Source organism: Scyliorhinus torazame, chromosome 1 (assembly GCF_047496885.1).
Source record: "Scyliorhinus torazame isolate Kashiwa2021f chromosome 1, sScyTor2.1, whole genome shotgun sequence".
Taxonomy (NCBI): domain Eukaryota; kingdom Metazoa; phylum Chordata; class Chondrichthyes; order Carcharhiniformes; family Scyliorhinidae; genus Scyliorhinus; species Scyliorhinus torazame.
In genome coordinates, this window is record NC_092707.1 from 399,950,975 (window position 1) to 399,970,684 (window position 19,710).

The following is a 19,710-nucleotide window of genomic DNA, read 5'->3' on the forward strand; positions in this document are numbered from 1 at the left end:
GCTGGAAGCTGGCTGTGGCTCTGAGTTTTACTTTCAGTTTACACCGTTGGAAGCTGGATTCAGAAAAAGAAGTCTTCTCCTCTCTCTCTCGCTGCATGTTAAAAGGTGTCCAGATCACTTGATAATTTAAAAGTGTTTTCTGGAAAGAATTCAAACCTACTTTTTTGGTAAAAGGGTTTGTCTGGTTTTATTGGATGTTGTTATCAAGTTGAAAAAGCAGAAAGGGAAGTTATTAAGGGGATATATATATATATATATATCGAGAATTGTAGCTGTGTGGGGAATTTATGTTTGTAGTTGATAAAAAATGCTTACTGTGTGTGTGTTTATAGAAATGTTATAGAATAAACTTTGTTTTGTTTAAAAGTGCCTCAGGCCTCTGTAAAAATAACACCTGAAACTAGGCCCTTGTGCACCTCCAACCAAAATCAATAAACAATATTGTAGGTCAGGTAAACTCCATGATATATTTTGGAGTTTTCTAAGCTGTGGCCCATAACAATAGTATTAAAGACTAAAGCAGCATGAATATCATGCAAGTCTGAAAGCAAGGTAGCGAAATGTATCAATAGCAGAACAAAGGTCAGTGTATTTCTGAAGCAATAACATGAGAACAAGGTACAGGCGGCCATTGGTGGGGAGAAGAGGTGTGGGTGGAAAATAAATGAAAATAGAGGAGAAGTTGTTGAATTGAATGTTGAGACTGCAAGGCTATAATGTGCTTGATCGGAGCATGAGGTGCTGCTCCTCCACTTTGCGTTGGGCAGCACGGTAGCACAAGTGGATAGCACTGTGGTTTCACAGAGCCAGGGTCCCAGGTTCGATTCCCCGCTGGGTCACTGTCTGTGCGAAGTCTGCACGTTCTCCCCGTGTCTGCGTGGGTTTCCTCCGGGTGCTCCGGTTTCTTCCCACAGTCCAAAGACGTGCAGGTTAGGTGGGTTGACCATGATAAATTGCCCTTAGTGACCAAAAAGGTTAGGAGGGTTTATTGCGTTACGGAGATAGGGTGGAAGCGAGGGCTTAAGTGGGTTGGTGCAGACTTGATGGGCCGAATGGCCTCCTTTTGCACTGTATGATCTATGTTCACTCGAACGTTGCAGCAGGTCAAGGAGGGAAAGGTGAGAATAAGAAGATGGTGAGTTGAAATGGCAAGCGACAGGAAGGTCGGGGGTCATGCTTGTGGCCTGGGAGAAGGTGTTCTGCATATCACCCAGTCTGCATTTCGTCTTCCCAATGATGAGGAGACCACGTTGGGAGCAACGGGTACAGCAGAACAGATTGAAGGAGGCACAAGTGAAACGCTGCTTAGCCTGAAAGGAGTGTTCAGGACCTTGGACAGTGAGGCGGGAGGAGGTCAAGGGGCAGGGGTCGCACCTCTTGTGCGATTTCATGGGAAGGTGCAGTGGGAAGAGGGTGAGGTGTTGGGAGTGATGGAGGAGTGGACCAGGGTGTCACAGAGGGGGACGGCCCCTAGGGAATGCTGACAGGCGGGTTGTGGTGAGGGGAAGACGTGTTCGGCGGTGACATCATGCTGGAGTTGGTAGAAAAGGTGGATTGCGATCCTTTGAGTGCGAAGGCTGATGGGGGAAGAAGTGAGGGGAAGTGTATCCTTCCATGGTTCTGGGAGGGAGGGAAAAGGGTGACGGCAGAAGTGTGGGATATAGGTTGGATATGGTTGAGGGCCCTGACAACCATGGGGTGGGGGGGGGGGGGGGGGGTGGAACCTCGGCTGAGGAAAAGGGAGACATGTTAGAAGTGCAAGTATGGAAGGGGTTGGATTACGAGGAGAGGTTGAGTAGACTGGGACTGTACTCATTGGAATTTAGAAGGATGAGGGGGGATCTTATAGAAACATATAAAATTATGAAGGGAATAGATAGGATAGATGCGGGCAGGTTGTTTCCACTGGCGGGTGAAAGCAGAACTAGGGGGCATAGCCTCAAAGTAAGGGGAAGTAGATTTAGGACTGAGTTTAGGAGGAACTTCTTCACCCAAAGGGTTGTGAATCTATGGAATTCCTTGCCCAGTGAAGCAGTAGAGGCTCCTTCATTAAATGTTTTTAAGATAAAGATAGATAGTTCTTTGAAGAATAAAGGGATTAAGGGTTATGGTGTTCGGGCTGGAAAGTGGAGCTGAGTCCACAAAAGATCAGCCATGATCTCATTGAATGGCGGAGCATGCTCGAGGGGCCAGATGGCCTACTCCTGCTCCTACTTCTTATGTCCTTATGTAACAGCATCAGAACAGATTTGGTGGAGATGGAGAAACTGGGGGAATGGTCTGGAGTCCTCAAAGGGAGCAGAATGTGAGGATGAGTAGTCAAGGTACCTTTGGGAGGTGGTGGGTTTGTAATGAATATTGGCAGACAGTCTGTTCCAGGAAATGGAGGCAGAGGCGTCAAGGAAGGGACGGAGAGTGTCTCTCTCTTCACTCACTTGTTTTCTAACTTTCTCTCTGCTTCTATTTTATTGTGTACCCATTTAATAAACAAACAATTAGAGTTTGAAAAGAAAAAGGGTTTGGGGCTAGGATATAGCCCTGTGAAATTGATCACCGAAAGAAAGTCCTCGAGATAGTGCACGACAAGGTCCAGTTTCTATTTCAGTGACCTTGTTCAGCCTTTATTCTTAACCCAAATTCTTCTCTGGGTTTGACTCTGGCTAGATGAGTGCTCCATTGTATCCTGGGCTAGCTCAATCAGCTCTAGAATATTACAGCATAGTCACAGGCCCTTTGGCCCATTTCTACACAGTCATGCCCTGGCACTAACTACATCAGTTATCTGCCTTGCCCCAATTGAGTTTGCTTCTCCACTCTGATGTTTAAGCTTGCTCAATCTGTGTCATATTGGATATGTCACCTCTATGCATTGAAACAGAGAAAATTTCAGGGGAATCAGGCAGAGTCAACATGGTGTTGTGAAAGGGAAATCACGTTTAACCAATTGTTTGGTGTTGTTCGAAGGAGTTGCATGTGCTGTAGATAAAGTGTGGATGTACTGTACTTAAATTTCCAGAAAGCATTTAATAAGGTGCCACATCGAAGGGTATTGCAGAAAATAAAAGTTCATGGTGTAGGGGGTAATACATGGACATGGAAAGAAGATTGGCTAACAGGAAACACAGAGTAGGCATAAAGAACAAAGAACAATATAGCGCAGGAACAGGCCCTTCAGCCCTTCTGCACTGTCGGGATTCTATGGACATTGTGGGCGTGATTCTCTGTTGGTAGGATCCTCTGCTTCACCGGCAGCACACTCACATCACCGAATTCCCGACGGTGTGGGGGTGGCCACAATGGGAAACCCCATTGGCTGGCTGCTGGGATGGGGGATCACTCTACTGGCGGGGACGCGCTGCACCAGAAAACAGATGTGCGGGACGGAGAATCCCGTCCAGTGAGTCCACATCTGGAGTACTGTGCACAGTATTTATTTAAGAAGGATGTAAATGTGTTAGAAGCAATCCAGAGAAGGTTGACTAACTAATACCAGGAACGAGTGTGTTGACTTATGAGGAAAGGTCAGAGAGGTTAGGTTTGTATCCACTAGAGGTTAGAAGAGTAAGAGGCGACTTGATTAAAACATATAAGATCCTGAGGGTTATTGACAGGGTGGATGTGAAGAGGATGTTTCCTCGAGAACTAGGGGTCACTGTTTAAAAATAAGGGGTCACCCATTTAATAGAGATGAGGAGATTTCTTTTCTCTCAAAGGATCGTGAGTCTTGGGAACTCTCTTCCTCAAAAGGCAGTGGATGCAGAGTCTTCGAATATTTTTAAGGCAGAGCGAGATAGATTCTTGGTTAACAAGGGGGGGGGTGAAAGGTTATTGGGGGGTGGGTGGGAGGTTACAGTCAGATCAGCCTTGATCTTACTGAACGGCAGAGCAGGCTCGATGGGCCGAGTGGTCTACTCCTGCTCCTAATTCCTACGACTGTATGTATGCAAATAAGGTCTATTTCTTCAGCCTTGGCTGTAAGATATGGTTAATTACAGTATCGCTTGTTGGTATTGTGTGGGAAGTAAATTGCATTTTGGATAGTTGAATATGAAAAATGATTCACTGGCTTGATCATATTCAGCTAGGAATAAACTGGTTTGTGCTCCTCGATAGTGCCCGACTTTCCATCTGAAACCTCAGGGATGGATATGGAGTGCACTGGGAGTTTAGTGTGATTGAATCTCTGTTCCATGTTACATATTAACAAAGATTTGAAATTTGAATGCAATAAGATGGGATTGTCCTCCTTAACTCGCTGCCAATTCTCCCACTTTCTCATCTTCAAAAACTTATTGATTCTCACCTTACTTATTTGCCTGTTGACCTCTGTTCTCCTCTCTCTGAAGCATCTCCATCCAAAAATACAGGCACGCACTGTGTCTGCAGATGTTCCCAACAGATACAATCCGATATTACCATGTCATTATCAGAGAGGCAAAATGAGAAATGATGGGATCATATCAAAGCTCCAAAACCTAGGACTTGGCTCCTCCCTCTGCAACTGGATCCTCGACTTTCTCACCCATAGACCATAATCAGTAAGAATAAACAACAACACTTCCTCCACAATAGTCCTCAATACTGGGGCTCCGCAAGGCTGCGTACTTAGCCCTGTACACACACGACTGCGTGGCAAAATTTGGTTCCGCCGGATCTCGAATAATGACGAGTCAGAATACAGGAGGGAGATTGAGAACCTAGTGGAGTGGTGCAGCGACAAAAATCTATCCCTCAATACCAGCAGAAGTAAAGAGCTGGTCATTGACTTCAGAAAGCAAAGTACTGTACACACCCCTGTCAGCATCAATGGGGCCGAGGTGGAGATGGGTAGCAGTTTCAAATACCATGGGGTACACATCTCCAAAAATCTGTCCTGGTCCACCAATGTCGGCGCTACCCCCAAGAAAGCACAACAGCACCTATACTTCCTCAGGAAACTAAGGAAATTCGGCATGTCCACATTAACTCTTACCAACTTTTACAGATGCACCATAGAAAGAACAAAGAACAAAGAACAAAGAAAAGTACAGCACAGGAACAGGCCCTTCAGCCCTCCAAGCCCATGCCGACCATGCTGCCCGACTAAACTACAATCTTCTACACTTCCTGGGTCCGTATCTCTCTATTCCCATCCTATTCATGTATTTGTCAAGATGCCCCTTAAATGTCACAATTGTCCCTGCTTCCACCACCCCCTCCGGCAGCGAGTTCCAGGCACCCACTACCCTCTGTGTAAAAAACGTGCCTCGTACATCTACTCTATACCTTGCCCCTTGCACCTTAAACCTATGCCGCCTAGTAATTGACCCCTCTACCCTGGGGAAAAGCCTCTGACTATCCACTCTGTCTATGCCACTCATAATTCTGTAGACCTCTATCAGGTCGCCCCTCAACCTCCCTCGTTCCAGTGAGAACAAACCAAGTTTATTCAACCGCTCCTCATAGCTAATGCCCTCCATACCAGACAACATTCTGGTAAATCTCTTCTGCACCCTCTCTAAAGCCTCCACATCCTTCTGGTAGTGTGGCGACCAGAATTGAACACTATACTCCAAGTGTGGCCTAACTAAGGTTCTATACAGCTGCAACATGACTTGCCAATTCTTATACTCAATGCCCCGGCCAATGAAGGCAAGCATGCCATATGCCTTCTTGACTACCTTCTCCACCTGTGTTGCCCCTTTCAGTGACCTCTGGACCTGTACACCTCGATCTCTCTGACTTTCAATACTCTTGAGGGTTCTACCATTCACTGTATAACTCTTGAGGGTTCCACCATTCACTGTATATCTTATATGCATCCTATCTGGCTGCATCACAGCCTGGTACGGCAACTGCTCGGCCCAAGACCGCAAGAAACTTCAGGGAGTCGTGAACACAGCTCAGTCCATCAGACGAACCTGCCTCCCATCCATTGACTCCATCTACACTTCCCGCTGCCTGGGGAAAAGGGCAGCATGATCAAAGACCCCTCCCACCCGGCCTACTCACTCTTCCAACTTCTTCCATCGGGCAGGAGATACAAAAGTCTGAAAACACGCAAGAACAGACTCAAAAACAGCTTCTAAATGACCCTCTTATGGACTGACCTCACTACACCCCTGTATGCTTCACCCAATGCCAGTGTTATCTAGTTACATTGTGTACCTTGTGTTGCCCTATTATATATTTTCTTTTATTTCTTTTCTTTTCATGTACTTAATGATTTGTTGAGCTGCTCGCAGAAAAATACTTTTCACTGTACCTCTGTACACGTGGCAATAAACAAAATCCAAATCCAAATCCGAATAGTTCTATGAGATATGAAAAAACAACAGGATTTGGTGAATATTCGGTAAGGTATTTGACTGTACAACTTCATTTTTGTAAAGGTATCGAGGGAGTGAAGGTGGGTAATGGAGTAGAAATACGGTTATCAATGATCAAATTGAATGACGCAACAGATTTGCGGGGCTGAATGGACTGCCCCCACTCCGAAGGTAGAAATTCACAATGAGAATTTGATCCATTGCCAATAGGTATTGGCTACAACACGTGTTACGTGTGCTAGAGGCGCACTCTGAGACTCTGCCTCTTTCAGTAAGAGCCCATCCCTTTTCTGGTGTTGAAAATAACACACTCGATTGAGGTATCTTCACCTTCAAAGGGCTGATTGTTAAAAACCTGCTGGGGTGGGGGGCAAATTGATGGCTTCTAGGTTAAAACCTGAAAATCCTGTTTAAATCAAATGGGTTAGTCACACCCTTTGGAAAAAATAACATGTCTTAACTTGCAGTTAGTTCTGACAATCAAAGCCTGTCACATTTATTTCACAGACCTAAATACCGTAAGATCCGGTATACACATCACATCTTCACGCAAGATCTTATTGACCATGCTGATCCCATGATTAGAACTCCCCTGTGGGTGCGATGAATTGTTTTTCTCCCTGATTGGGTGGTATGATGCAGCTGACTAGTGCAAAGAAATCCAGCCTCCTTTTGACAATTTCTTGCCAAGTAAGATTCCCGACGGACAATCTCGCATGATCTGCTCGTCAGGCACCCCACCCGGTTTCAATTCCACTCATTTCAATGGAAAGGAAACACTGGTGTCGAGTGACTGACATTTCAATGCTGACCGTTTCACACGGACAGCTTATATCTTCAATGGTTATAACATTTTAAATTACTCCAGTGTTTGTCTAGATCTTTCATTGTAGCATGTGGTGGCTCTGCGCACCAAACTTTGAGGATTAATTTGATTTTTATATTTTTTTAACCCCCTCTCTTCTGAGGATATTACAAAGTACAGTTTCCCCTACTGCATCTTCACCAAACCCCCCTATCGCTCTCATCTGTTAACCCAAACAACGTATTTTGGCAGACCACTGTAAATCACAACATATCATAGAATCATAGAATTTACAGTGTACAAGGAGGCCATTCGGCCCATCGAGTCTGCACTGGCCCTTGGAAAGAGCACCCTACTTAAGCCCACACCTCCATCCTGTAACCGCAACCCAGCAACCCCACCTAACCTTTTTTTTTGGACACTAAGAGCAATTTAGCATGGCCAATCCACCTAACCTGCGCATCTTTGGACTGTGGGAGGAAACCGGAGCACCCGGAGGAAACCCACGCAGACACGGGGAGGACGTGCAGACTCCGCACAGACAGTGACCCAGCGGGGAATCGAACCTGGCACCCTGGAGCTGTGAAGCAACAGTACTAACCACTGTGCTACCGTGCACCCCAAAGTCTGCCCAGCATATATCTTGCCCTAAAACGAATATTTTTGCGTCTACTCGGCCTCCTTTACAGCCACAACGAGCGATACCCTCATTTGGAGTCAGCTTCAAGTTTTCAGCCCAGAAATGCACATTTCACTTACAGCTGGGTGTATATCTAGTGAGTTAGTTGACTGGCGGAGCAGGTTTGAGGGGCTATATGACCTACCCCTGCTCATGTTCCCATGCTCCTACCTAAGGGATCAAGCAGGTGGTATGGGTATTGTTTGAAGGTGTGTGGAAGTTTAAGAGTTGCCCACTCTTTTTGACAGATACTGATGACGTTTCAAAGTGGCGACCACTCACACCCAAGCTGGCGGTTCACTTTTATACTCGGTATCTATGTAGGCCCGTTTCTGGGGGGAGTTCTCAAGGCTTTAAAAGTTGACTTATACACCGATATCTACGGTATTTGACTGCAAGCCAAGGACTGCGAGTTCCTTATAACTTTTACTACTCTTTCTCACAACCTCTTTTTTGACTCTATTTGGTTGGTGTAGTTGTGGCCAAATGGTCGACTGAACATTTTTCCTGTCTTCCTCTTAAACTGGACTCATGTACAAGTTTCATCGTCCTCTCTGTAACCTCTATTACTCTGACTCATTCTTAACGTACAAACATGGGGCACGATTGTCTGGTCGCCAACGCCAAAATCGAATTCGTTGATTGGCCGGAGAATACCCGATTCTGACCAAATTGGGGGCGGCGCAGCTTTCACGATGCGGCACCCCCTCCAAAGCAGCGTACTTGGGGAGTACGCCACGCCACGTATCGACGGTCTCGGGGCATTGCCTGAGCCCCCCCCCCCCGATACTCTGCCCCCGACCGGCTGGGTTCCCGAGGGCGTGGGTCTCTCATGGTCCCACCTGTCGGGAACTCAGCATGGTGGCTGCGGACTCAGTCCAGCGCTGCCACAGACGGGGGAGGGCCGATCCACGGGCAGGGGGAGACATTATTTGTGGCTGGGGGCACTGTTGGGGGCTGGTCTGGGGTGCGTGAGCCGACCAAAGGATTGGATTTTTGTTTATTGTCACGTGTACCGAGGTACAGTGAAAAGTATTTTTCTGCGAGCAGCTCAACATATCATTAAGTACATGAAAAGAAAAGGAAAAACATAATAGGGCAACACAAGGTCCACAATGTAACTACGTTAACACTGGCATTGGATGAAGCATACAGGGTGTAGTGTTAATCAGGTCAGTCCATAAGAGGGTCGTTTAGGAATCTGGTGACAGCGGGGAAGAAGCTGTTTTTGAGTCTGTTCGTGCGTGTTCTCAGACTTCTGTATCTCCTGCCCGCTGGAAGAAGTTGGAAGAGTGAGTAAGCCGGGTGGGAGGGGTCTTTGATTATGCTGCCCGCTTTCCCCAGGCAGCGGGAGGTGTAGATGGAATGAATGGATGGGAGGCAGGTTCGTGTGATGGACTGGGCTGTGTGATAGACTGGGGGGCACTATTTCACGGGCTGGGTCCGCGAGCGACCTGCTGTAGGCCGCCACTGTGCGCATGCGCGACCACGGACCTGGCAATTCTCCGGGGTGTATCGGCAGCTCGATCCGGGTGCTCTATGCTGACGTCCTGCTAGCCCACGCAAAACGGGGAATTGGTGGCCGTTCCGCACCATTTCCTGTGCATGCCCTCTGCGCAGGGTGGTACCCTGACACTGCTGGTGCCACCTGGGCACCCTGGCTCTGCCAGCCGGGCACCCTGGCACTGCTGAGGTGCCCTGGTGGAACTTCCAGCTGGCAGGGGCACTGCCAGATTGGCACTGCCAAGGTGCTAAGCTGGCATTTTGTGCATGGTGTTGATTGCGCTTGGGGTGCCTAGCACCCTGCCAGAGTGCGTTGAGGCTTAGTGGGTCGGGGTGGCGTTTTTGACACTGAGAAGTTCCTGCGAGCGGAGCTCCTCAGTGCACAAACAGACCCATGTGTGGCCTTGGCCCTGTGTTCCCCGCTGAGGCCTCCTTTCTAACCCTGGTGCCGTTTTATAGCATTGTGCTCGCTTTGGGACGTTGTTGAGATTTAGTTAAATCCTGCTCTCTGCTTCCACAGCCTTAGGGGGGGAAGAGGGTTCCAAAGACTCACACCCTTTGAGGGAAAAGGATGTTTCCCATCACTGTTTGAAACAGATTACCCTTTATTTTCAAACCTAGTTCCAGATTCTCCCACATCAGGAATCATCCTCCACACATCCACACTGCCAATACCCCTCAGGGAAGGGTTTCACTCAAGTTACTGCTTACTCTTCTCAACTCCACTGGATAGAAGCCCAGCCTGTCCAATCTTTCTTCAAAAGACAACCTGGTATTAGCCTGGTAAACAAATTATTTCTCAGAAGCCTCGTTAAACGCAGAGTTAAACATGTTTCCTTGTCTTTATTTACGTGGACACTCTAAACGTAATCCCAACCTTGGTGACAAATAACAGTGAGATCTCTGTGTTCCTCCTTTTCCTTCCTACTCTTTTCAAGCCTGGCGTTAGCATGCTGCTTGGCTCCCAACCCATCATCACCCGATTCTCTCATGCATCTGTGTTCTCTACTGCCCCAATCTGCTGAAAAGGAAGACATTGCTTGTATTGACTTGGCACTCATTCAGTCTCTCAGATATAACACTGAGTGTGTTACTTTGTAGTGCACTCACTGCTCTTGTGTAGTGTGATGAATGTAGGAATTTCTGATATAGCGTCTTATATGTAAATGGTGTAGTGAGTGTTAAAAGCCTGAGTTCGTGATGTTTGTAACAAGGGGCAAAATTCTCCGTTATCGGCGCAAAGTCCGCCGATCGGCGCAAAAAACTGAGCAAATCCGACTTGCGTCACGTCGGAAAAATGGGTCGAAAGTCTCCGGCCCGAAATGGGCTAGCAGCGACGTAACGGGATCCGCGCTTGCGCAGTGGTTCACGCCGTGCAGCATCATACGCGCCGCACGGCGTGACGGCTCATAAGGCCACGCTGCTCCCCCCCACCCGACCGGAACACCCGACCGGAACACCCGACTGGATGGCTGGCCGCCGCTCAGCCCCGAGGTTCGAGTCACGCGATGTGGAGGCGCTCCTGGACGCAGTGGAGCAGAGGAGGGACGCCCTGTATCCCGGGCACGGCCGCAGAGTTGCCCCACGCCACAGCCGGCGTCTGTGGAGGGAAGTGTCAGAGGCCGTCACCGCTGCGGCCCTGACACCACGGACAGGCACCCAGTGCCACAAGAAGGTGAACGACCTCGTCAGAGCAGGCAGGGTGAGCCTCCCCATATCCCCCCTCCCCCATATCCCCTCCCCATATCCCCCCTCCCTCATATCCCCCCTCCCCCATATCCCCCATATCCCCCCTCCCCCACATCCCCCCTCCCCATATCCCCATATCCCCTCCCCCATATCCCCCCTCCCCAATATCCCCCCTCCCCCATATCCCCCGTATCCCCCCTCCCCCATATCCCCCCTCCCCCATATCCCCCCTCCCCATAACCCCCCTCCCCTATATCCCCCCTCCCCCATATCCCCCCTCCCCCATATCCTCCATATCCCCCCTCCCCAATATCCCCCCTCCCCCATAACCCCCCTCCCCTATATCCCCCCTCCCCCATATCCCCCCTCCCCCATATCCCCCATATCCCCCCTCCCCCATATCCCCCTCCCCATATCCCCCCTTCCCCCATATCCCCATATCCCCCCTCCCAATATCCGCCCTCCCCCATATCCCCCTCCCCCATATCCCCCCTCCCCTATATCCCCAAGTGAATCCAGCCCTAACCTTAACGTCTGCAATGCACGCGCAACCGATGGCGTGCATTCATATACCTGCCTAACAGTGTTGCCTTTTACCCCTGCCACCACCGCCCCCGCCCCCCAACAGGAGAAGCGCGCACACAACAGTAGGGAGCATGTGAGGACTGGAGGAGGCCCCGCTGATGAGAGGCCACTGACCGAACACGAGGAAAGGGCCCTGGAAATGGCTGGCGGACCTGACGACCGGGAGGTTGCTGATGCAGAGGTCGGGGGCGTACTAGCAAGTGAGCCACCGACAGCCCGTCCCCATATCCCCCCTCCCCTATATCCCCTTCCCCCATATCACCTGATCACTGCCTGCGTGTCTAACCATGCATGCTTCATTGTGTATCGCAGGAGCAAACGTCCAGGCACCCATCCCCGCAGATGCAGACCGCCCGCAGGATGGCCCTCGGAGGCCACGGGAGACAGAGAGACCCGGACCCTCCAGCATGCGACGCCCGCAGGATGCCCCTCGGAGGCCACGGGAGACGGAGAGACCTGGAGCAACAGGGAGACGACACCCCCGTCACCTGCGGGAGCGACCACCCACGACAAGGGGGGCAGCCACAGGCCCCCGTCACATCCGAGCCAGGACACCACTACCCAGGACACCACTACCCAGGACACCACTACCCAGGACACCACTACCCAGGACACCCCTACCCGGGACAGCACTACCCAGGAAGACGAAATACCGGACAGTGACTCAGAGTGGACGGGTGGAGATGAACCCCCACCCCAAAGTGTCATGGACTCAGAGTGGGACGAAGAGCACGACACAACGCCACTGCCATCACCAACACCCTCCACCATCGCAGAAACACTCACCTCGGTTGGGCACTTTAATGATGAGGCGTCTGGTACACTCACTGGTGCGCACAACATAGCCGTCCCAGTACAGCAGGTGGAGGTAGGAGCAGCAGAGGGGCCGGGCGGTCGGAGGGCAGCCCAGCCCAAGCGAACATCTGCCGCCCAGATGGATCCCGGGTTCCTGGAGTTACCACACCCACACATAGATCCGATGCAACCACCGACCCGGAGATGAGCGAAGAGGGTGACGGCCGGCTTGCGGCGGCTGCAGTCGCAGGTGGAGGAGTCCACCCGCGTCCAGGAGCTGGGAGTGGTGCCGGTCATACGTGCCACCCAGGCCGACACCGCACGGGTGGTGTCCGCGGTGGAGGCAATGGGTGCGACGGTGTCAGACATGGGGAACGGTTTGCGAGGCATGGGGCTTTCCGTGCAGGCGGCGTCTGTGCCCCAGGACATGGCTGCCCTCTCACAGGAGGCCATGAGCCAGTGCCAGCGCCAGATGGCAGAGGCGCTCAACACCATAGCCCAGTCTCAGCAGGCCATGGCCCAGTCTCAGCAGGCCATGGCCCAGTCTCTGCAGGCTATCGCTGAGGGCATCGGCGCCAGTGGCCATGTGCGAGCCGGCGTCGCACTGTCACAGACAGGGTTTGCCAACCCCCTGGGCTCCATGGCTGCAAACCTGCAGACCCCTGTCGATACCAGCACGGGCCTCCAGGACTGGCAGCACCAGATGTCGGGGCAGCGTCGGATGGCCAGTCCGTTCGCATCCCCCACCCATGTAGAGGCCTGGGGGCCATCGGGCACCCCAAGGGAGGAGGAGGTGGTGTGGTCCGTCCCGGCTCCCCCTGTAGGGGAGGTCCCGGTACACCGCGACACCTCGGACTCCCCCCCTTCCGTCCCAGGTGCATTGGGTGGGCAACGGGCAGGACAGGCTGGTAGCTCGCCATCCCAGTCGCCCGGGCCGCAGCCTGGCCCATCTAGGCCAGGACGCCCCAGGAAACGGCCACCAAAGGGATCCAGTGTCAGAGGGCAGGAATCACAGGAGTCCACCTCCAGTTCTGCTGTACCATCTGGGGAACCACGTAGACGTAGTCAAAGGGCCCGTAAGGCCAAACAATTAGACACTGAGTAAGTTGGCACGGGTGCAGGGCACAGATGAGTTTTAGGGGCTAGGGCACGTGGATGAACTCCTTTGGTTATTAAAGTCAATGTTACACCTACAGAAGCTGCCTTTGTGCTCTGTCCAAAGCGTGCGGGGGTGTCATGTACGTTGAGCGCAAGTGTGTGTGTGAGGGGTGGTCTTACCTCAGCCCCAGGTGAGTCTGCCCCGTTCCCCCTGGGCCGCCATCAACATCCTCCCGGGCAGAGGACGGGACCGTGCGCTGCAGTGTCACAGCCGCATGCAGGGATGGTCCGGGTGGATGGTGGTACTGTGGCCATGGGTCAGACATAGTCCAACGATGTGGAGCCAGGAGCTCACCGCAGGGCGGGTTGTCATCATCCTCCATGGCCTGCAATAGACACGCGTCCACTCGCAACTGTGTGAGCCCGGCCCGTTGTGCCGCAGGTGGATCGGCAATGGGGGGGGTGGTGTGCATGCGGGTGGGGTGGGTGGGGTGGGTGGGGTTGGGGAGGGGGGTGAGGGTGCTGGGTGGGTGGATGGGTGGGGGGTGTGGGTGGTCGGCTGTTGCCATGGTGTGCGGTCTGTGGCCATACTACCCGATTCCCACGCCCATCTAGTCAGTGTAGCGGGCGGCTATCAGTCTGTCCCGTGCCCGCTGGGCCAGCCGGTAACAGTGGACAGCCACCCGCCTTTGTCTACCCCGTCTGCCCTGACCATTACCCCCATCCCCCTCATCTGGGGAGGACTGTGCCTCTTCCTGCTGCTCCTCCACACCGCCCTCCTCTGCCTGCGGCACATCGCCCCTCTGCTGGGCTATGTTGTGCAGGACGCAGCACACCACAATGATGCGGCCGACCCTATCTGACCGATACTGGAGGGCGCCCCCAGAGAGGTCCAGGCACCTGAAACGCATCTTCAGCACGCCAAAGCACCTCCCTATCACTCCCCTTGTCGCTACATGGGCATCATTGTAGCGGTTCTCCGCCTCATTGCGTGGCCTCTGTATAGGCGTCATCAGCCACGATCGCAATGGGTAGCCCCTGTCGCCCAGCAACCAGCCCCTCAGCCGGGGATGGCGTCCCTCGTACATGCCGGGGATGGATGACCGCGACAACACGTATGAGTCGTGTACACTGCCGGGGTAACGGGCGCAGACGTGCAGGATCATCGTGCGGTGGTCGCAGACCACCTGTATGTTCATCGAATAGGTCCCCTTCCTATTGATGAACACGGCCCTGTTATCTGCAGGTGGCCGCACGGCGACGTGCATCCCATCAATCGCGCCCTGGACCATGGGGAACCCGGTCACGGCAGAGAAGCCCACGGCCCGGGCATCTTGGCTGGCCCGGTCCACAGGGAAGCGGATGTAGCGGTGCGCCATGGCATATAGGGCATCTGTCACTGCCCGGATGCACCGATGCACCGATGTCTGCGATATGCCGGACAGGTCCACACTCGGTGCCTGGAATGACCCCGTTGCATAAAAGTTCAGGGCCACCGTAACCTTGACGAACACGGGGAGAGGGTGTCCCCCGCCAGTGCCATGCGGTGACAGGTGTGCCAGCAGGTGGCAGATGTGTGCCACGGTTTCCCGCCTCATCCGGAGTCTCCTCCTGCATTCCCGGTCCGTGAGGTCCTGGTATGACTGCCGGGGCCGGTACACACGGGGCGCCCTCGGTTGCCTCCGTTGCCGTGGGGCCGCGACGTCCTCCTCCCCCTCCTCGTCCTGTCGGTCAGGTGTCCCTCCAGCCTGGGCGGCTGCCGCCTGTCCCTCTGCGGCAGCCTGCACCACCTCTCTGGCACGCTCCTCCTCCTCCTCCTCCTCCTCCTCATCCAGGGCAACATAGACATTAGCGGCTGCCGCCACGGCGGCCAACATCGCTGGATGATCATAAAACATGACGGCCTGGTGGGGGGGAGGGGAACGACGACATGTCATCATTGCCCATATCCCCTCCTCCCCCCAGCCAGGTGGCATGGACCGCATGGGTCCAACTGTTGGATGCTGGCACCTGGCCAGGTGGACCAACTCACTTGCCCTCGCATCCCCCTCCCCGGCACGGACCCCCCATCCCCCTCCCCGGCACGGACCCCAACCTCCTCCCCGGCACGGAACCCCCATCCCCCTCCCCGGCATGGACCCCAACCTCCTCCCCGGCACAGACCCCAACCTCCTCCCCGGCACGGACCCCCCATCCCCCTCCCCGGCACGGACCCCCCCTCAACCTCCTCCCCGGCACGGACCCCCCATTCCCCTCCCCGGCACGGACCCCCCCAACCTCCTCCCCGGCACGGACCCCAACCTCCTCCCTGGCACGGACCCCCCATTCCCTCCCCGGCATGGATCCCCCCCAAGCTACTCCCTGGCACGGACCCCCCATCCCCCTCCCCGGCACGGAACCCCCCCCCCAACCACCTCCCCGGCACGGACCCCCCATCCCCCTCCCCGGCACGCAACCCCCCCCAACCTCCTCCCCGGCACGGACACCCCCAAACTCCTCCCCGGCACGGACCCCCCATCCCCCTCCCCGGCACGGACCACCCCCAACCTCCTCCCCGGCACGGACCCCCCCCAACCTCCTCCCCGGCACGGACCCCAACCTCCTCCCCGGCACGGACCCCCATCCCCCTCCCCGGCACGGACCCCCCCAACCTCCTCCCCGGCACAGACCCCCCCAACCTCCTCCCCGGCACGGACCCCAACCTCCTCCCTGGCACGGACACCCCATCCCCCTCTCCGGCACGGACCCAAACCTCCTCCCCGGCACGGACACCCCTCCCGGCACTCCCCCGGAGCCCAGCCCACTTTAACCCCCCCCCCCCCCCCCCCCCGCCGCACACACACACACACAACCCGAGACACACCTCTCCTCACACATTCAGACTGCGGCCACGCCATCGCCTGCCCAGAGCCAACCCCCCAGGCCGTCACTCACCTCCACGCTGGTCGGCGTGAACCTGGAGCACAGGGTCACGCCGATGAAAAGGAGGTTTAATTTACGTCGACGTGAACAGTCATCACGTCGACGGGACTTCGGCCCATCCGGAAGGGAGAATATCGGCAGGCCGAAAATCGGCTGCCATGCGCAGACCCGTGCCATTCTCCGACGGCAGCGGCGCCATTAACGCCCCGCCGACTTTTCTCCCTTCGGAGACTTTGGCAACCGGCGGGGGCGGGATTCACGGCGGCCAACGGCCATTCTCCGACCCTCTGGGTGTCTGCGTGGTTCTGCCAGGATTCTGGTCTTTCCTTTAAACAGTCTCAGAGAACCTCTCGTTGCAGCAGGTATTCCTGAGTGCTAATTTTCTTTTTAAATTTAGAGAACCCAATTCATTTTTTCCAATTAAGGGGCAATTTAGCGTGGCCAATCCACCTACCCTGCACATCTTTGGGCTGTGGGGGCGAAACCCACGCAAACACGGGGAGAATGTACAAACTCCACACGGACAGTGACCCAGAGCCGAGATCGAACCTGGGACATCGGCGTCATGAGGCAGCAGTGCTAACCACTGCACCATCATGCTGGCCCTCCTGAGTGCTAATAAGGAAAAGTCATATCAAACATTTAACCAAAGTTACAAAATCAAAGAACCCTTCCACCAATCCTCTAACGGTGCACTTAACCTTCTCCAAATGTAGTAAAGACATGGGCGGGATTCTCCGTCCCCTCGCCGGGTCGGAGAATCGCCGGGGGCTGGCGTGAATTCCGCCCCCGCCGTGTCCCGAAGTCTCCGCCACTAGAGATTCGGCGGGGGCGGGAATCGGGCCTCGCCGGTTGGCGGGTCCACCCCCGCTGATTCTCCGGCCTGCGAGGGGCCGAAGTCCTGCTGCTCTGGAATGCCTGTCCCGCCAGTGTGGATTAAACCACCTTTTGAACGGCGGGACAAGGTGGCACGGGTGGGCTCCGGGGTCCTGGGGGGGTGGGGGTGGGGGGGGGGGGTGCAGGGCTATCTGGCCCCGGGCGGTGCCCCCATGGTGGCCTGGCTCGCGATCGGGGCCCACCGATCCGCGGGCGGGCCTGTGCCGTGGGGGCACTCTTTTTCTTCCACCTTCGCCATGGTCTTCACTATGGCAGAGGCGGAAGAGACGCCCTCCCCAGCGCATGTGCAGGGATGACGTCAGCAGCCGCTGTCGCTCCCGCGCATGCGCGGGCCCGCGTCACCCGGCGAAGATCTTTCGGTCCCGGCTGGCGTGGCGCCAAAGGCCTTTCCCGCCAGCCGGTGGAGCGGAAATCGCTCCGGCGCGGGCCTAGCCCCTCAAGGTGAGGGCTTGGACCCGAAAGGTGCGGAGACTGCCGCACCTTTGGGGCGGCCCGACGCCGGAGTGGTTCCCGCCACTCCATCACGCCGGGACCCCCTGCCCCGCCGGGTGGGGGAGAATCCCGCCCATGAGGTCACCCAACCAAGACAAGGCACTGGGCGGAGGAGGAGATCTCCACTCAAGCAGAACCCATCTCTGGGCTATCAACGAGACAAGGGTGAGGACATCCGCCTTCACCCAAGACTGAAGCATTGGCGAGTCCAACACCCCAAATATGGCCACCAGTGGATATGGATCCAAACCCGCTCCAATATGGTGTTAACGAAAGAGGCCCAAAAGCTTACTAGCTTGGGACAGGATCAGAACTTATGTGTGGTTAGTCGGCCCCCGAGAGCAACGCTCACACATATCCTCCACCCCAGAGAAGAATCCGCTCATCCTCGCTTTAGTCAGATGCGCCCTGTGCACCACCTTGAATTGGATCAGACTTCGCCGAGCAAATGAAGATGTGGAGCTGACCCTGTGAATGGCCTCACTCCATATCTCACCATCCAGAAGGGGGTCCAATTCACCCTCCCATTTCACTCTCCCCTCACTCAAAGCAGCTGACTCCGCTCAGAGGGTATTGCCATCTTTACAAAAAATAATCCCTCAGCAGACCCAGCCAAAGGCAAAATCCTCTTCATCGAATAATCATAGAATTTACAGTGCAGAAGGAGGCCATTCGGCCCATTGAGTCTGCACCGGCTCTTGGAAAGAGCACCCTACCCAAGGTCAACACCTCCACCCTATCCCCATAACCCAGTAACCCCACCCAACACTAAGGGTAATTTTGGACACGAAGGGCAATTTAGCACGGCCAATCCACCTAACCTGCACATCTTTGTGGGAGGAAACCGGAGCGCCCGGAGGAAACCCACGCGCACACGGGGAGGATGTGCAGACTCCGCACAGACCGTGACCCAAGCCGGAATCGAACCTGGGACCCTGGAGGAAGCAATTGTGCTATCCACAATGCTACCGTGCTGCCCACACCAGGGAAGAGCGTGGCGCCAAGGGAAAGGAGGGAAAAGCCTTGTGCGAAAAATCGCAAACCTGAAAGTATCGGAAAAGACTGGAACCAGGCAGTTGGAGTTTCTTCGCCAGCTCCCTAAAACTGGCAAACTTGCCCTCCACAAACAGGTCTGCAAACCTCCCCAAACCCTTCTCCTCTCACCACTTAAACATCGAGTCCAAACCCACTGGCACGAAAAGGTGGTTGTTACAGATGGGGGCTAGCGAAGATCGGGACCAGAGCTTGAAATGCTGCCTGAACTGCTTCCAGATTCTAAGGGTGGGGACCATCACTGGATTCAGGGACAACCTTACCGGAGAGAAAGGCAATGATGCACTGCACCAAGGCTAGAAATCGCGCAGGAGCTCACCTCCATTTATCCCCATATGGAAGCAGACTGAACTGGAACAATGCCTTCTGATTGGGTGGCTCCCAACTAGAGTGAAGAAAAATGGTTTCAAACAACAAACTATTTAAACCCCATATACCATTGCGCTCCAACAGGGTGCTATATATTCGTAACAACCAGAACAGAACCCCACATGAAACTAAACCCCAAACCTCAGCCCAAACGGTAAAAATTCAATCCCAACAAGAACAGGAAAATGCAAAAATCAAAAAGGAACCCCAACAATTCAACTTGCCCATCCCCAACAACCAGAAAACTCAACCATTACTCATTAACGATCAAAACTCATTAATGATCTGGAAGAAGGAACTTAGGGCACTGTTACTAAGTTTGCAGATGATACAAAGACATAAAGAACAAAGACCAATACAGTACAGGAACAGGCCCTTCGGCCCTCCAAGCCTGCGCCGATCACGTGTCCTATCTAGACCAACCGCCTGTATCCCTCTATACCCCGTCTGTTCACGTGCCAATCCAGATACGTCTTAAAGGTTGCTAACGTATCTGCCTCAACCACCTGACTTGG